Source organism: Trachurus japonicus, chromosome 6 (assembly GCF_045865225.1).
Source record: "Trachurus japonicus isolate A0001 chromosome 6, Traja_1.0".
NCBI lineage: Eukaryota > Metazoa > Chordata > Actinopteri > Carangiformes > Carangidae > Trachurus > Trachurus japonicus.
Genome location: NC_140912.1, coordinates 15,788,430 through 15,805,188, shown reverse-complemented (window position 1 = coordinate 15,805,188; position 16,759 = coordinate 15,788,430). Strand labels below are relative to the sequence as shown.

Genomic DNA, 16,759 nt, shown 5'->3' with positions numbered 1-16,759 from the left:
ATATTCCAGAGTCGTTATCTCAAAAGTCACTGAAAATGCAGTATAGCATTTGTTGGCAGGATTTGTCTTGTGACTGAATGTGTAGTGTGTGGCGTATAGAGGGCCACGGATTGGTGAGGGGTGTTGAGGGCTTTTCAGAGAGACTGTTTTAATGAGCCTCAGATAATGAAATGCTATTTCAGAGCGTGGTGGTTAGATTGCTGTCCCAGAAAATTGTGTGAGTCAGTGATCTGTTTGTGCTTTTCTCATTTACAAAATAAACACCTATTTCTTTCCTCACTATCGTAGTGTAGATCAAACTTGACTTGTATAGCCTAATAAAGCTCACTGCATGAGACGATAGTTTTAGGCCCTTTTTTAATTGGAGAGAAAGAGTGTCTGGGTCTATTTGTGGTCTGGTGCAATGTTGGAAATGCCAGCTGTCGCAAATCAAAGCCTTGCTGGAACAAACAGTTATTTGGCATATCACAGCAACTTGTTGAAGTACATCACTTACATTGTCATATATAATAACTTTTACTCCTTAATTTAAAAAGGCAAAGTACTGCACATGGACATTTGATGAACAGAGTTTTAAAAAAGATGTGTTTTTAATCTAAATGACCAGATATGTCTTTCAATAAATGAGGCATCAGTGAAGAATCACACATGACCTTACAAGAATTGTGTCTAAAAATGTGCATCATGTTGTAGGAAATTACATTTGTGCATTCTTCCCAGTCCCCTGTGAAAGGAGGGAAAAATCTTCAACACCTTCTGGAGTTATGACTGACAGCTGTGGCTGGTCCAGAGAGCCCTGAGCCAAGCCCCATCACATAACGCATGCCCGACATGTCTATGTCCATCTGGGGTCCTACTCTTCAAACCACTGCCCCCCTTACTCTCTGCCGGCAGAGAGACCAAGGGACAAGAGGAGGAACAGGGCCTTGTCGGGCTCGGGAAGCATCCAAAGCCAGCTGGTCTGGCTTTGAGGTAAATCAATGGGCAGAGTGAAACAAAGGCAGCTGAAAGAAGAAGTAGTAGAAGAAAAAGAAGAGTTGCAGAGAGAACGAAAAGAAGAGATACAGAAAGTCAAGACGCGCAGGAGAAGGTTGTAACAGCAGGTTCTGTGAAGGTGTCAGTGCAACAACAGCCAACAGGTGAGACACAGGTGTCACAAAAGGTCTTGACTCTTTGCACCTGATGGAAATGTGATGACAATGAGTGTTAATGTCATACAGGGTTTGAGTCAGGTTTTTATTGTGAATCTTATACCAAATTACATCTTGCGTGTGATTATGTGAATTTTACCCACACATACTGCATCATACTCAGTCCGCTGCGTAAGTGTTCAGGTGAAATTTAATGAGCTGATGTAACTCACTACCTTAGTGTTGCTTGTGTTTTTTGCTAGCATGGCTGTTTCTCTTTATTGCTGGCATCACTTTGGGAAGATGGGAGGGGTGTATGTTGACACAAAGTGCTGCTAAAGGGGATGCTGAGAGCAATTTGGATCCACACTGTTGTCAGCTGGCATCAACCTGAACTCGCAAAGAATCACTGCACAGCAGAACTTTTACTGATTGAAAACACTCCAAGGAAACAGCTGGGGACTTTTTCTATCTTAATTGTTTTCTGTCACGACTATTGTAACACTCTGTATTAGGCACAGGGAAGAGCAGAATAACATGCATGTGTGAGAAAATAGTGTTTTTAGTGTTTTATCAATTGTTTAGCTTGTTGAATTTTTCAAATTTCAAAACTGCTATGCTTATGTAGATATTTGGTAAAATATTTTAAAAAAATTTCCTGCTCAATTATTACAAAATACTAGAGAATCATATCATTATAAATGATCTTGTTTTACCTGTCTGAATTAAAGAAATGTTCTGCTCATTTGTGGCTGCACAGCTGGTGTCCAGTATAGCACCTGAATTAAAATAGCACCTCTGGCTTTCATGGAATACAATCTGAGCCACCTGCATAATAAACATAATTAATATGACATGCGACATGTTAGAGTTAGATTAGAGTCAAATAATTATCCAAAAACAAACAATCAATAAGACAAAGTAACATTCAAAAGCTCCTCAACACATAAAGGGGAAGGCACTGCAGACATGAAAACTTAAACTGCGATAAAAAAAGGGCTGGTGTGTGTGAAAAGCAGATGAGTGTAGGGAATCAAGCATCACAGTGGCTATCATGGGGACAATAACACTTTTGCTTTAGCATTTACAATGCAGATTTTTTTTCTCTTTAAATGGGCATGTTGTAGGCCTACACATTATTGACTAGTTAATATCCAGTTAGCTGTAACTGGCATTAATTATAATGGATGAAGTGATTATTACATCTCTGCTGGCCTGTTAAAACCTAGCAGGTGGAATTCCTTGGTCCTTTAATATTGTTATTTGGATCCAGGATTTGCACAGAAAATCTACAATGGGACAAGGCTCAGGCAAACTAAAGGAAGAGCTAACATGTGGGCATAAAGAATGCCCTCACTTAACCTGAATCAGTGTGTGGACAGCAGCCAAGAGCAGGGAGATGCAGACAAGTCTGACAAAATGTAATAAACTTCAAGTAATTGCCTTTTAAATTCAACTGTCACCGCAGTTTGTTGTCATAGATTATGACATTTAAAACAAATCTATTGTGACTCCAACTATACTATACACCTAAGTGTGGTTATTACTGTAAGAACTGTTTTACATCAGCGTTAAGAGTCATTAAGGCCAGTTGTGACTTCTTGGCCCAGGGCCCCGAGCAATCAGCAGGGATGAAGTAGACTAGACACTATCTTTTCCTTTGGGAGTGGGGACTAACTAGTGAAAAAGGTAGCACAATACACTGGGGATGACACTTTACTAGACTAAAACAAATGAGCTACAGCAGCTGCTATACTTTCTGAAAACCCTTCTCCTTCATTAGTGAACATGCAGAGTAATGAAACAGGATACCATTAGGAGAGGATACCTAAATAATCACACATGGTTTCATTCAATCACTGAACCTGTTTGCAGCAGATCTCAAATTGCAGCTATTTCTACAACACAGAGAGAAATGTTAGTACATTAAAACTTCAGTCATGTGTCTATGTGACCTAAAGGATAAGGTAATATGATACAGAAGGAGTCATTCAAGAGCAACACTGACACGCCTTTGCTTCCAGATAATGAGGAGCCTAATGTGTGAAGGTTTGTGCAACTTCTAATGCAACTTTGTGCATAGTCCACTCTGCAATGCAATAACTAGAAGTGGAAGATAGACTCATATCCAGTGTAAATAGCAAGGAAAGGTCCTGCATTCAGATTTTACTTCAGTAGGCCTAAAAGTTTGTGCGAAGTAGCAACAAATATAAAGAGCAAAAAGATCAGCTTCTCATACAATTAGATTTATAATGTGTAAGCAGCTGTAGCTTTTCACTTTATATGAAACAGTCAAACAAAATGCTATATTAATTGTTAGGCTACATCATATTTCTGTGATCATTTTAGATTTAAACTACAGCTCTTACAGGCTTATAGAGTAAAACTACTATTGCCCTCTGAATTGTAGCATAAAGTAGCAGATAATGGAAAAAATACTTGAGTTGACCTGATTTGTACACTTCACAACACTGTACAAGCCCTATATGTGAGAACAGGTGGCCATGTTAACTTGATAAAAGGTTTAAACTGCTGACTTTCTTCATGCTGCTCTTTGTTGTTACCCTGGAAACCCATATAAACCTGGTAAAATGTTCTTCCCATCCACATCACAGTCATAATCACACGGGTAAATGATAACTGTGCTCTATTTTTCTATCGCACCTGCCTCCGACAGGCCAGTAGAGACAGTCCCGATGCGCGAGGCCACCACACCTCCTCAGATCCTGCACATACACGTGACGAGCTCTAATGCCAGTCAGCCAGGTCCCGCCCCCCTGCTCTAATTGGCCGCTCGACAGACGCTGAGGATTTTCATTGGCTGACGCACGCGTCCCTCAAACCAAATTCCATTGCTGTTGTCTTAGAGATATGACGTCAAATGTGTCTAATGTGATGAGGCCGAGCCGAGCAATTTGAGAAAGTAGTCGTAAACACACTTGAACGTAATTACACTCTTTTTCCGAAGAGGGCTTCATTTCTTTTGTTCGCTTGATGTGTCTTTTAGCTCTGTCCAAGTTTCAATAAGTTGTGTGTGTGTGTTACACTGTAGTTGACTCACCAGCAGGGCTGATTTGGGACAGAGTTGTGACATAAACACAGTTTTTTTGTGTTATGTTTTTCAAAAACTACCAGCAAGGAATCCAATACATCTCGCATTATCGCATCTAGACATTGATTTCAAGTGTGGGAAATAAATACGGACTTTTCCCAACTCTTTCCAATGTTTTGACTGTGTGTATAGTGTGTATGTAAGCGTGTGTGTGTGTGTGTGTGTGAGTGAGAGGGAGCGGGAGAGAGAGAGAGGGAGAGAGAGAGAGAGAGAGAGGGGCAGTTCGTCAGATAAGGGGAGGAGTCTTTCACTGACAAGAGGAAGACTGGCTTTTCTGAGTTTGTCAGCTCCCCCTAAAATAGCAGTCAGCGTGTAAATGTGAACTGAAATTACATTTATCCACTGGAGCCACCGATATAGAGTGTCTATATACAGCGACTGACTTGGGAGTAAAGGTGAGTAACGGAAATAGAAACAATGTTGTTGAGTGTGGCAGCGGTGCCGCGGCTACAGTGAGTGAGAGTAGAAAAGCGCAAGAGGGAGATGTGGAGTGGATTTGGGAGTCGGAGACATTAATCTATTTATCTGTTTACCATCTCCGCTGGCATACATACGCTACAGTACGAGACAAGTGACTGTAAAAGCCGCGTCGTGTCACTTCACGTTTGTCATGTTTAAATCAGCGGTGTTACGCTTTTCTTTCTTTCTTTTTTTCCTTCTTTTTGCTGCCTTCAAAATGTCCAGCTGTCCGTTTAAAGGGCGCCGCCAGACGCGCGCTGTATCAGTCTGAATGCGAGAAACTTTTGCCAGGACTCAACACGCCGGTGGCATGGCACACACATACACACATACACGCTCGCGCGCGCTTCACTGTTTGTTTCTTCAACGTGTTTCAATCCGCGAATTACGTCGTTAAAAACGCGAGATGTCGAAGTGCACTTTTGTTAAAACAGGGCGCATCGTTTTTCGGATCATAAATAGTAATCAATGTGTGTGTAATAATAACACAGTTAAGCCGTCACCACAACAACAGCAGGCTACAGTTCACACTGACATTATTATTATTGTATGTTTGCACGTGATGCCACTTCTCAAAAACATGTATTTTATGAATTTAACATTATAATCCTTATGGATATTTTTTGAATTTTGACTTTAATCTCTGAAACCAGTTGTCAGTTTGGATACTTGCTTGATGTTAGCAGTGTTGAGGTCTAGATGGTGCTGGTCAGCCCAGTCTGCACTGTGGTATCACTACACTTGCTTACAGCCATGCATGTCTTTATTTTTATTTTTTCCACCAGTGTTGCCTGGTCCCTACAACCACCTCTAATCAGCTCAACCTAGGAGACATCAAACTTAAAATTATTCTAATTTGGCACTTTAATATGTCAGACTATTCTGTGATTTGGTGTCCTGTATCTCATGTATTTTTCCACAAATACCAAGTAAAAAAAGTCTACTTTATTTAGAAGTAATGGGGGTTAATGACTGGTTAAAGCTGAAACGGTCTTGTCCCGACCGAGTGAAATAAGGTGAGATGTTGTAGAGGCGATCTTGTCTTGACAGACTTCTCACAGCATAAGATCACTTGGATCACTTTCTCATTATTTAAAATGACAGGCAACAGGACAGTGCGCAGTATAAGTTACACAGTCAGTTTTGGTTACCGAGTCTGTGGGAGTGGATCTGTGCTGTGTGTGTGTGTGTGTCATGGTACTTTGAATCTCTCGGTCTCTCGTGACCTTAACCTCTGGCCACACTGAGCAATAGCCAACAGTAACCTGACCTTCTCAAATGTTTCTAGTGTATGCCTACACCCTACATGTCTCATTAATATTGTACAGAGGGAGTAGTTGTAACTGGAAAATACCACAAAGTTATTACTGGTATGAATGTAGTCTTTGGAAAATGTTCAGTTGTTGACTTGTACAGTGGTGTTTTTTTTGTTATTGTATGGATGAAGTCCAGTAAATTCAAACAGTGTGTTCAAAGCTAGGCCTTGACTGAACTGTGTTACATATAGGCTATTCAAACAATGAGCACTTTGATTTAACCTCAACGAGAAACACTTCACTGTGTACGCCTCTGTTATCTGGTTAAACCGGTGACATATTTTATAGTTAAAGGCTACATGAGTTGTTGCGGCACTATTAAAGCATACTTTTTCACTGTCCATTTTCCTTTACCGCTGTTCTGACAGCATGTACATTACCATACCAGCTGGTTGCCAGTGATTTCTAAAGCAAAGCATAAAGCACCCTCCAATCTGCAGTCATTAGCTTCTGTGCTGCCCCGGGCCTAGGCAGTAATGGGCCTTGTTGCTCATGATCCACATCACGTGAGCTCTTATGTCTAATGTGTGGATGAGGGATTGTTTCGACGCTGCTGAAATGAATATCATTTTAACAATTTATGTTGTGTATTAGTCACAGGAATAAAAGTGGCGTCCGTAAAGGCACGGATAGAGCCATCACACGCTGAACTGTTGCTCTAACCTGAGATCCCTAATTCTCTACTTTGTGTGATGGAAAACACACAAGGAAAGGTTTGATGTTACAACTATTGAATTTTAACCCTGTATTGTTAAATGGAGCACAGGAGGATGTAGTAATGCAAAATAGATGGACGATGTTCCACGGTGACTGTCACTGTTTATGAAATGTTTTAGCCTTGTTACATGGTGTGTGTGTGTGTGCCACCCCCCCGTGTGTCTCTGTAAATGTGCGTAAGTGCGTGTGAGGCGTCTTAGCACAAGTTCTCAGTGGAAAGGCAGAAATGAGAGGTGGTGACGGTGTGAGGAACGGGCAGCTGCAGCATCTTTTACTGCTCTCCTCATCCCACTTCAATATCAGTGTCTCAGCTTCTCCTTCCAGGAGAAATGTGGAGTGTGTGGGCGAGTAGGATCTGCAATTAATGCTGGTTGTCAGAAAGAGAATGCTGGCGTTTACACGATGCCTCTGAATCACTGAGCGAAAGTCTTTCTCCTCCAATCTCCTCCTCCCAGGACATTTTTCCAAGGAGGACAAAACACCAGAGAGCTGAAAGCCAAGGATGTATTGAATGAAAAATAAGCGATAGAAGCTGAAAATTCTTGGTCCAATAAAGCGGATAGGGTTTCTTTGATGGTTTGGTAAGCCGAGATGTTCTTTTATACTGCAAATTTAGCTTTAACATTACACCAATTATGGATACTACAATTGTTCAACAATTGGTTTAAAATGTTTGACTTGGTTATACATCTGTCTTTTTTTTTCAGTCATTTAGCTTTACTTAGATGTGGAGCATTTGGATATAGCCGATATTTTTGTACTGTACACTTGGCAAGTCAGTCTTAGGTGAAGCTGAGTTTTGGTGTAGAAAGGTACTGTAAGTTCTCAGACAACAATTAACTACATGCACTGAGGTGACAGACTCTTCTCTTTTGAATTAATAAATGTTTTATCTCCTTTTTTTCATACAGTTGATTTTAACTCTATGTTATGCTTTCTGTTATATCTATATCTACTGTATATGGTAACTTAATGCTTAAAAAGAATCTAAACATAGTGGCATGAGCATGTTCATTGTCACAGTGTAACTGTCCAGCTTTCTCTTTGACTAACAAAGGCGTCTTAGTAACATGATTCATTGTTTATTGGAGCATCAATATGGAGATTCCAGCATTCTCCTGTGAGACCTGGAGGTTGGATGCAGAATCTTGAGCCTGGCAGATAATGTTTTAGACTGCAGTTAACTGTGGACTCGCCCCTGCTGGCTAAAGAGAAAAGTGTTGTGCTGGTTTTTTTTTTTTGGTAAACAAATAGTCATATTGATGTGAATATGACATTCATTATTTCTGCTGTAAGAGTAGTTGTGAAGTAAGAGTTATTAGACTATAAATTGAAGGCAGGAAACTTTTGTTGGTTTGATTTCAAGTCAAGAGAGACTGGGTTTTATTTTATTTCTTTTCTGCCTTTGGTTAGTAGTAAATGGGTCAATTGTACCAGCTAATATCCGGTGTGTGGGGGTGTCTCGGTGCCCTTTGGTTACCACTGGAACGTCACTGCAAAGAGATCCTGGGTTCTTTCCGTGTGGCATTTGTGTGTGCCTCTCATATTAAACCGGATGTTCATATGGTGTGATTGAGAGCCTTTGGTCTTGGTGTTAACAAGCACAGTGTGTCAGACAACATTTTGGTGGTAAATGCTACTTTTTTAAATGGAATTACTACTTCAAAGTAGAAGGGATCTTTAGTGAGTACACTGAAATACCATTTTTAGATATCTCACAGACCAATAGATAGAACTCGTGCAAAAGTTATTAACTTAATTTCACTTGTGGTCAGAAATCTCCAGTAGCCTATTGTTTAAGCCCTTTAATACCTGGATGTAAGCTCAGGGAGTGAATGCATTACTCACTGGGGCACCGTTTGTATAGCAAGACAGCTAGCAGTGACCTTTCAACTGTCCTGCCCTTGACTGAGACCTCTGGTGGTAAGCCACCCTGTTTGGCTCACTCAGCACATGTGCTGCTGAGCAGGGCAGAGCAGCTTAAGACCGCACCGTCTTTTCCCGTCACCCCTGCTCTCCCAAACAAGGCCTGACTGGAGGTCTATTCACCTCTTCAACCTGGACCACACGGGAGAATCCACAGGAAGATCCTCAAGCAGAGCCGCACTCTAAATCTGCTGCTAATCTGCTTTTGACACTATGATCCTAGTCTGTGTCTCACTGCACATCCATACTGCTCGCTGACTGTGACTCTGGCTGTGATTGTGAGTAAAGTACAAACAAACCACAGTGTTAGCCTACATTGCCACGGTCGCCGCAGTAGTATCCTTCAATAGGGACTGAAAAAAACGACCCCATGGGTCGCCTGCGAAAGCAGCTTATTACAACTATCAGTTACGCTTAATTGTTAGGCGACCTCTAGCGGATATAGTAATTATGACCGGAGCAAAGGAGGAAGTCAGATGATATTTTATATAGAGTGTTAAATCCTGCATTAGCAAGAAGCTGTGGGGGATGGATGTGTTGGAAAGACATAGGACGAAAACATGGGAGGCTGCAGTTCTTTTCCAGTTTGAAACTGATCCTTGTTTCTTCTATCTTCTGTCCATCCTCTAACCTTTCCCTAAACCTAGCTAAGCAGTTTTTGGTAGGTAAACCCAACCATAACTCGTTCCATATTGACAAAATAGCATGACTACTGTAGTAGGAGTTATATTTCAGATGTTCTTATGGGTCACATCAAAGAGTGTGGATAAATGAACTCTTTGGTCGTTCAGCTTGGAGGACTTGTTGCTGTTTTGCTATTCATAAAAAAAGCACAACCAATTCTTGTCCTCTTGGCTGCCATTATTGAGCTAAATTTTAACAAATCCATCTAATCTAATTGAGTCAATGAGCAGAATAATACCACATGCACATTGTGCGGTTTGCAACACTAGATTGTGGAAGCGTGTGGTGGAGCAAAGGTGATGACTTTGAGAGAGGACAAGTCATTTTAGATGTCAATTCATTTTAGCACCTTTCTCAGCTGCACCTCCTCCTTCTTTGGCTTTCTGGAGCGCACGAGAAACCACAGAATCACACTGTGTATCGTCTAAAAAGTGAGTGGGCCACTCTTAGAAGAAGTATAACCCAAACATGGTTGCCCTGTGGTTTTAGTTAGTCATTTATTTTTTAGCTTGTTTTCTTGTTGTTGTTTACGTGAACACAGACACCCGCTTGCACCGAGACGTACTACAGGGGAGCGACCATGTTGCTGCACAATACTATGGCGATGATATTAAGTTGAATCATAAAGCAAAACTGATAGTTGAAAAGGAAGTTAAGAAAGACATCTCTTTGCTGAGTTGCATTTTCACTGAATTTTAATGAGACATACATAAATCAAAGGAATATATTATAATCTAATTTACTAGATCAAAAGATCTCCCATGATTGCTAATATACCCCACTGTATTGAATTACTGATGCCGTACTGTAGATCTTGCTCTCTCACTGGAGATTTAACTTTTCTGGCTTTGTGTGGAGTTGATTAAGTAGAAGCATCACGAGCAGACAAACAATTGAATTGTGTGCACAGTAAACTTTCTTCAAAGTCTGCTAAGCTCTGTGCGATGCGGCTTGTTTACTACGTTCTTACCGCGTGTTAAAATGAGCGACTTGAAACATCATATTACAACCTTTATCGCCATTTATATCATTGCCTTACCCAAGATAGTAAGAAGTAAAGGCCGCAGAGAGGTGTTAATCAATGGCATGGTGCAGTAAATACAGCTGTGAGACCTGGGTGTCACAGCTCCCACAGTGCACCCATTGACTAAAAGTCCAGTAGCCGCTGGAAGGAAGAGTTGGATCTCCTGCAGCTGGTCGAGCCCCGTGGCCCCCCGAGCTGCAGGAAGGAGGCCTGGCCTGCGATATCCTTGTTTTTCTGTCTGTCTGTGAAGCCCTGTGAACCAGGACAGCTGGGGGGGATGTGATTCCTCCCATTATTTCGTAGCACACATCAGCCCGTATATGAACAGGGAAGGGAAGTGACCCTGCCCCCCACCACCCCCCCACTCCTCCCCCCTACTCTCTGGAAGCTGCTCCAGTCCACCGCAGGGCTCTGACTTGCAGTTCAAAGTTGTCTTCCTCTCTGCTGTTCGGGTTGTGCTCTAGCAGCATGAACACTGCAGCGCCTTATGCATGTTGTTTGTTTTTTTTTAGTTCTTGTGTGAGAGCATGAGTTTCTAAACTGTTGTAAATTAGAGACAGTGTATGTGTTGTGTCTATGTTGTGTTTTATATTGTAGATTCATATTGATAAGAATGCCTTCTTTGGCCTTGCCCACTTCGGGGGAAGTATAAGCCAAATTAACTATTATTATTTTATTTATTTATTTTTCTTTTTTTGCAAACCATGATATTATCTTTAGACCTTTCCAGCTCAGTTAGCATTCTAAACAATACTCCTCTTTTGTCTTTGAGTAGACCCAGTTTCACAACCTCAAGCCATATTCATTTTCAATTCAGTGAAAACAGTCTTTTCCAATCAAGTTCGTCCATATACAGTAGTATTGTGATTGCATCTCCAGTCCCTAGATCCCAGCTCTCTATATAGTGTGACAGGGATTGTGAGTGAGGTGTTGAGTCTGCCCACTGCTTGTGCGTCTGCCCGTCTGTCCTCTCCCCTTCTCCCAGTCCACTTTCCATCTGTGTGCTGTGGGCTGCAAATCTAGGTGAAAATAGTCTCTTTTTTCCACTACTGAACTGTTGCCAGCCTTTATTCATGTCAGACTGTGTTGTTCTTGATTTTTTTTTTTGTTTTGTTTCCCTCATCCCCTCAACCTCTGTCGCTGGTCCAACTGCCAGGGGTGTTCAGAACATATATGGGGGTTGGGCTGGGTGTATGTATGTTGGGGTGGAAGCGGGGGGCATCCATCATCAACCATTGGCCCAGGGACTCAAGACCAGGGGCTATCAGTGAACAGTTTGACTGAAAAGATTCCTGGAGAGGTGAGCAGCAGCAGGGCCCGTGGGGGTCTTTCGCTCTCACTCTCTCTCTATTTCTTTCTCTCTGTCTGTCTCCCCCCTCTCTCTCTCTATCACAGTGTTTGCACACAGCATTCATGTGACAGCTAGCACACATCATCTGATTTGGGAAGAAACTGTGGGTTGTAACTGCGAGACAAGAAAAGTGCCCTGTAGATTATTTGCTCAGTGAATGCCGTTCATTGACGTTCATAGATATTCAAACTGAGATAGACACAAGGGAAACAACGCTCCCCTCATCTTTCAGATTGAAGTCAATTTACAGAGCTTTAGTGGCAGTAAAGAAATGATTCGGAAAACAGGGCATTCAAGGATAGACTGCTGTTAAAACTGCTCTTTACTGTTAAGGCGAATCATTCACAAAGAAGAATCAAAGGGTTCACTGAGTACTCAAAGCGAAAACGTTCTTCTAGTGTGTCACAGAAACCTAATAACATAAAACCCCATGGCAAACATTTTAACACACCCATACATTTTCCTGCCACTTCCAGCCTCCATGTGTCACACGGTGTTGTCAGAAATGGGTGAGAACTTTCCTTATTTGAAATGTTTACATGACGTGAAATAACATAACATGAGATTGTAAGGAGAAAAAAAAAATCAATGCTACTTTAGCTAGCTCCTTTCACTGTTGTTATGACTCATGGCCATCCTCACTGCTCAGATTGCATAAACCTTTTATGTAATGGAACACTGTGGGAAAGAGGCATCGAGTGGAAGATAAAAATGGGAAGAGAAAATCAAATATTTATTCAGAGCTTTTTAATTTTTTTTCCATTAAAACCAGACTTTCTCTAAGGGCAGACAGTGACTATAATCCTAAACAATATAGACTACATGTATGTGTGGCAAAAGCTGTTGTTTTTCGTGGGCTATTTATTCAGGGAAATCTTCCTGCTGATCATCAAACACTGGGAGGGAATTGAATATCTGGAATCTCAGTGTCTAATCTGGATCCTCGGTGTTTCCAAAGATGTGTCGGGAGCGGGTAAATGTACTACTGCTGAGACACATTATGCATGACGTCCCTAATATCCTTACACTGTGGATTCCCCCTGGAGGAAGATCTCGGTTCATCTTCGCTGTTTACCATTTCTGAGTTGCAGTCTGCGCTACATCAAAAGGCTGCCATGGCAGTTAACACAACTCGCAGGGTTCCTGGGAGGGTGGAAGGGTGGGAAGGAGGGGGGTATTGTTGGTCCCTATGGTGTTGGCATTATTATTATTCCCTGGTGAGAAGTCCATCTAATGATAGACAACCATGCAAATGGACACACGCCACCACACCATATCAGACTACAGCATCGCACAATAATACTGTGCAAATTTCTCATGCATGCATTTGTTTCTTTTCTTTTTTTTGTGCATGTGTTTTTGTGTGTTGGTGTACAAGTGTTAGAAATACAGAAGGGAGAAGAGTTTTTCTCAAAAAAAGGCAATAAACAATGTTGATATTGTGAAAATGAGTAACCCACTCAAATGTAACTTAATCGGTTGGAGCATAATGTGAGACGGGAAGTGTTCATCCATAAAGAGTCCTCAATTTACTGATGTTGTGCCATGTCAAGACACTGACTTGTTAAAGTGACATACTGTCATAAGGAATGTCGGTGATGGAGGGTTTTTTGCTCAGAGACATAGTTTGTTAAACCAATGGCGTTAATATGAAGTGAGTAGTTATCCATTAGTGTGTCCATTGCATTTTAAAGATGTAGCATGACATACTGTAGTTAGGCTGATGATTAGAATTTATTTCCAAGGGTCAAAAGGTTAAAATAATCAAGAAGTTTGTCAAGTCATAGTGATGAATTATGGGGAATGCTGTAGTCTTAACAGCTTGAAACTATTCTGTTTGTATCTTCATATATTTCCAATTTTATACAAGTCACAGGGATAAAAATAAGATTTTTCAATCTATAGATACCCTCTTGATTAAAAACCACCCAGATCTATTAGCAGCTTTTGTGGAGGTAATAAAGGATTTATCTCAGACTGAATGACAAAATATTATGCATAAAGAAATAAAAATCTTTTAGCTGTTTTTCAAGATGCAACTATAATTATTCACCTATATACATATATTCTTGCTCTTAATAAAAACAACAAAAAAAAAACATGAGCAAAACCCGAAACTATGAAAATGTACCACCATGGAAAGAAACATTAATCTGTTCTAATTTTAATAATTAATTAAAAAAATATATATAAGTGAACAGCTGTGTCATTGCTGGCACAACTTGAAACAGGTTTTAAAAAATACTAGTTAGGGGAGCGGATGACATATTTGTACTGTAAGTGTCTTTTCATATTTTGGAGATGCATTCAAAACAGTGTTACACATTATAAGTTGCATATTTGTGTTTTTCTAATAAAGATAAACAGGACCATGTGTCTATAAGTCCTCAGCTGCCAAGCACATCAATTTTTAATGAGACATAATTTATCACCCTACCCTTGCATCAAGGAAGTTCATCATTATTTTCTTTGTTCATAAAAGTTTCACTCAAATATGCATCAAGGGATTTACCTTGAGGAGGAGAGTAGCTTTTCTACATGAAATGGATATAACTGCTAGGAGAGGGTCATCTCTTTATCCTTGAGAAACTGAGAATCCATTCATTGGCTGGGCTCGAAAACCTGACTGACGCAAATGGATCATTGGGAATAGAAGTGTCCCAGCAGTAATTATGTTACAACGCTGCTGCCGCACACTACCACAGAGGTGGGATGGGATGGGCGCGGGGTGCTTCTTTTAGTCTTGTTTCCTTTACATCTTTCAACATAGTTAACACAGTCATACTGTCTTTTCTCTCCCGCTCTGACTGTGTCTGACTCTCCCTCCCTTACTCTCTTGTTTTTCGTTCTGTCTCTACACACACACACACACACACACATGCACACACCTGCTATCAAACCCAAACACACGTGAAGTACAGTGGAAAGTTTCTGACTAACATTTATCCTGCTCTGCTGAGCGAAGGTCTTGTCCCTCTGTCGAATGACTTTTGAAGTGAGGAAAAAGTTGGTAGCTGATCATGTCACCTATTTGTCACTGTTGTCTTCCTGGCCTCTAAATCCCCACCGCATGTGCCTTGAAGCGAAGGCAAAACGTCTATTTCATTTTTTTTTTCTCCTCGTTCTATCAGGGACTCAGTGGCACTAAGTCAGTTAAAAAAGAGACATGAAATTAATGTAATGTCAATGGCGTTTTCTCATGAAACCCCAAGGCACTTAGTCAAAGTCACCTTGCATAGTCCTCTGATCCCCTGACAGTAGTGTGAGAGTGAGATGGAGGATGTCTGTCTGGTAATGCTGTCAGCATATGATGTCCTTTGGTTATTGGTTGTTATATCCTCTCATCATCATTCAGATTTTTGTAGATTGGATACATTGTCCGGCATTTATCTGAAAAGTGACATCGTTTCCATTCAGTCGGCTGTGTGGCGTGGCCCACGGTGTCAACGTTTTCTCTATGAGAACAGGTTCATCCTGTGGGGTTTTCTTTCCTTTTGATGTCATTTTGGAGGTGATAAGTAGCTTTCTGTCTCCTGGTCCCTGTCTTACAGTACCATCCCCCCAACCCGAGCAAGGTGCTAGCAGCATGGAGGATTGTTTGAACTTGCATTGATCCAATGTGGGATTACAGCTGGGTCATCGGAGAGTTGGACTGAGCTACCAGTCATCAGGGCAGATTAACCACTCTCATGCCTGCTTGGCTGCCATTTTAGTGCAGACTCTTAATGCTGGCTTTGTGGCTGTCCTCACTGCGCAGGTCACTGTCTCCTTTAGAACAATGCGTTTTTATACCTTTCTTGATTGAGTTTCATTCAGACTGATTTAATATGTAGAGGAAGCAAATTGCTGAAGACAAGATGCTGGATGACCTTCTCAGTCTTACATGGCTGTAAGCAACCTGTTTAAGATTTGTCCTAAATCTTTACCGCCCGGAGATTTTGACCTGCAGGCTTTTCTTATCTGCAGACTATATGTAATAGTTTTCCTTTAAAACCTTCAAAATACTCATATCAAAATCATCTAGGCTTTTACTTGAAATGTTATTTAAATCACCCTTGGTTATGAGAAATGTCACCTGCAGCAATGCTTTACAGAGGAAGGGGAAGTGCTGCAGAAAGTCCATGATTTGCAGACCGGCCCCACCTCTCTCTACATTTCTCAAAGCCTCCTCCTTTTTCACTTTTTTTTTTCTTTTTTTGTTCTTCCGATGGTTCTTATTAATTATATCTCATTAGTTGCCTTGGAAACTGAGGTGCGGGAATGTATAACATGAGTTCAAAGAAAGAGAGAAAGAGAAAATGAAAGAAAGAAATCACAAGAAAAAAAAAGGAAAGAAAGACATTTTTAAATAGAGGGGGACAGTTGAAAAGAGGCGATGGAAAAAGTGCTTGTTGAAAGATCAGCTGTGTGTCAGATTAGCATCAGGAGACATTAACACTAGTGATGCTGCCGGGGCCACAATCCTGCCTTTCACTGCTGGAGAGGGAGATAAGCGCACTCTCACAAAAGGCAAGAGGGAGAGAGTGTGAGAGGGCTGGCTTGCCTCCACTCCCCTCAGGCCAACAGCCCCATTTACAGGTACAGCACCTTCTGATGAAAGCAAGAACAAAGAGGTGGATGTTCATTTCCTACTGTGCTGGTGTCAAGGCTCCATTGAAACAAATTGGTAAAACTGTGGATTTAGGCTGTGCTTTTTGCTTTATGTCTCCAGTTTCGCCGGAGGCTAATCACAACCCAGCTACAGCGTTGACACTTTGGGTTCGATACACTTAAGAACGTCGTCATGGATTATTTCACAGAATCCCCATATCATATCGCCGCGCATCAGATTACCGCGCGAGGCTGTTGCATCCTATCGGAAAAACGTAGTTCTGTCATAATCGTGTTGTTTCAATTTATATTAACTCGTGCTGTGAGAGCTGTGATTCACTCTTATGTAACCGATGGAGTGTTTGAATAACAAGGAAAGGTCTCTCTCTGCCTACTAATTGTAAAGTGAGTGGCTGAAAGCAGCGTGTGCACATTGTCCAGCCTGTGTAA

The 16,759-nt window shown here is 41.2% G+C and overlaps 1 protein-coding gene across 26 annotated transcripts in view; it reads left to right on the top strand.

Annotated features, from left to right (window-relative positions):
- The first annotated feature begins 892 nt into the window (after positions 1-892).
- Positions 893-16,759, top strand: part of mef2aa (myocyte enhancer factor 2aa) — a 58,543-nt gene continuing 42,676 nt past the window's right edge. For 12 of the 26 annotated variants that reach the window (XM_085779237.1, XM_085779233.1, XM_085779228.1 and 9 more), the window contains exon 1: positions 893-1,139. The gene's annotated coding sequence lies outside the window, so the exon portion shown is untranslated. Of the gene's footprint in view, positions 1,163-4,470; positions 4,638-11,524; positions 11,669-16,759 lie in introns of those variants that run through there. The other 14 variants (XM_085779238.1, XM_085779234.1, XM_085779229.1 and 11 more) reach the window with 5 other exon arrangements.